Here is a 2,192-nt window from a genome sequence, read left to right as displayed (position 1 = left end):
TCCCAAGATAAAGAAATTAGCATTATTCTGCAGTCAGCAAAAAGTGTTATCATTGGTAATAATTATTATGATTGGCAAGTTCTTATGTTATCAGGGTTTTCAAGTGGATTTTGGCATAGTGCTCAAGTAGCTTCTTGTTAGTGAATTGCTGTACGTGGTATTTCAACGAAAATCCCAATGAGAGAATTCTCCACATTTATAATTTTTTCTGATACATATACATGTCTTTATATTGTGTATCAACTTTGAGCTAATTCTGATTAAATTTGGATTTTTTATGAATTTTTAAAGTTCCTCAAAAATTGCACCAATGACCAAAGGCTATAGCCTTTGGTCAAAGGCTAAATTTTTTCAAAAATGGCTAGGAGAGAATTTTTCATTTTTACGATTGCTTCTGATGCATATACATGTCCTTATGTTGTGTATCAACTTTGAGCCGATTCTGATCAAATTTAGATTTTTTATAAAATTTTAAAGTTGCTTAAAAATTGTGCCAATGACCAAAGGTTATAGCCTTTGGTCAAAGGCCAAATTTTTTCAAAAATGGCTAGGAGAGAATTTTTCATTTTTACAATTGTTTCTGATGCATATACATGTCTTTATGTTGTGTATCAACTTTGAGCTGATTCCAATCAAATTTAGATTTTTTATGAATTTTTAAAGTTGCTCAAAAATTGCACCAATGACCAAAGGCTATAGCCTTTGGTCAAAGGCCAAATTTTTTCAAAATGGCTAGGAGAGAATTTTTCATTTTTACAATTGTTTCTGATGCATATACATGTCCTTATGTTGTGTATCAACTTTGAGCCGATTCCAATCCAATTTAGATTTTTTATGAATTTTTAAAGTTGGTGGAAAAATTTTGTCAGAAATGGCTAAGATAATACATGTATATCAAATTTGAGCTCATTTCAATCAAATTTAGATTGTTAAAGTTGCTCTATATGCTATTAGGCTAATTGTCAGCTCATAAAGCATGCTTTTAGCTCACTTAGCATGCTTTGTAGGAAACCCAGATTATGTGGTAGAGCAATTTGTGGTGTTTAATTAAGAGGATGACACTTTGATGATTTTGTGGGTTTTAAACTGTTAATTTTCTGGTATGCCCCAAAACCATGAAAGTAACGTGCTTTAAGATACCTTAAATTTTTGAATGTTTAAAATTTTATATTTTCAAAGACAAGTGCTCAAATTTTGTGGTGACTTACTTTAGTTTTTTGTAACTTCAGTAATGTAATTTTTGAAATTTAATGTAACCAAAAGTCGTACAGTACACATTGTAACACTTTTTATTCGTTTTTTTATTTCCACACAGAAATATGTGCTGTATCACGTCATTCAAAGAAAGAAATAGGAAGATGCTTCAAACTTATTCGTCAAGCAGCAAACCCAGCAATGAATACTGTATCAACTACTGACTTTATGGTTAGTGAATAGAAATAATTTTAATTCATTTATTTATCATTATTTATACAGTCAAGGTATTGTACTAATCTTGGTCTGCCATTACCAGTCCAGAAAGCAGCTAGCTTTATTGCACAGAAAGCTGTTGAGCTTGATCTTGCTCCAGGGTATGTTTAAGGTTTAAGTCATAGCAGAAATGTCATGATTATTATCTTTACTGATTACTTCACCAGCATTGATTACATTATTTCTGTGTTAATATGGAGTGTTAATACATTACTTCATGTATTTATTAAATTTTAGACGAGTTTATCTATCTGTTGCTGCTGCCTCTATATACATGGCATCTCAAGCATCTGACATCAAGAAGACACAGAAAGGTTAGTTATTGTCTATGTTTATTTTATATCTTATAATGCATTCACCTTCTAAGTTAAGCTGACATATTCTGCGTAGCACGTAATTGGCAAATGCATGAAAATGAATCTATGAAATTCATGCATACATGTAACTCCAGCACAATCAACTGGAAAAAATTGGCAAATAAAGTTATAGAGGATATGCATGCTAAGTATATTCATTGCAAAATAAATGTATTCATTGCATACCGTAATAACTTTCAAGAAAAAAAATTAGTTCATTGGACGTCAACTTTCCATTGGCAGCAATGGAGAAAAGATAGAAAAAGGCTTGGTACCAGAAAACCGCTCTGTATTTCTTGATAGCAATCTTTCAGGTGACTACTAGACCCCATTAGATCCTCAGGATGCTTTCTAAGCTTCCGAAAA

General features: G+C 31.6%; 1 long non-coding RNA gene across 1 annotated transcript; it reads left to right on the top strand.

Annotated features, from left to right (window-relative positions):
• Positions 1 to 1,286: 1,286 nt before the first annotated feature.
• On the top strand, positions 1,287 to 1,817 carry LOC109591610 (uncharacterized). Its single transcript, XR_002189899.1, has 3 exons — positions 1,287 to 1,425; positions 1,477 to 1,571; positions 1,708 to 1,817. It is a non-coding gene; the product is annotated as an uncharacterized LOC109591610 (long non-coding RNA).
• The last annotated feature ends 375 nt before the right edge of the window (positions 1,818 to 2,192 follow it).

This window comes from Amphimedon queenslandica, unplaced genomic scaffold (genome assembly GCF_000090795.2).
Source record: "Amphimedon queenslandica unplaced genomic scaffold, v1.1 AMPQUscaffold_7705_Cont20346, whole genome shotgun sequence".
In the NCBI taxonomy this organism is placed as follows: Eukaryota; Metazoa; Porifera; class Demospongiae; order Haplosclerida; family Niphatidae; genus Amphimedon; species Amphimedon queenslandica.
Note: the sequence above shows the minus strand (reverse complement) of the source record. Positions and strands in the feature narration are given on the sequence as shown.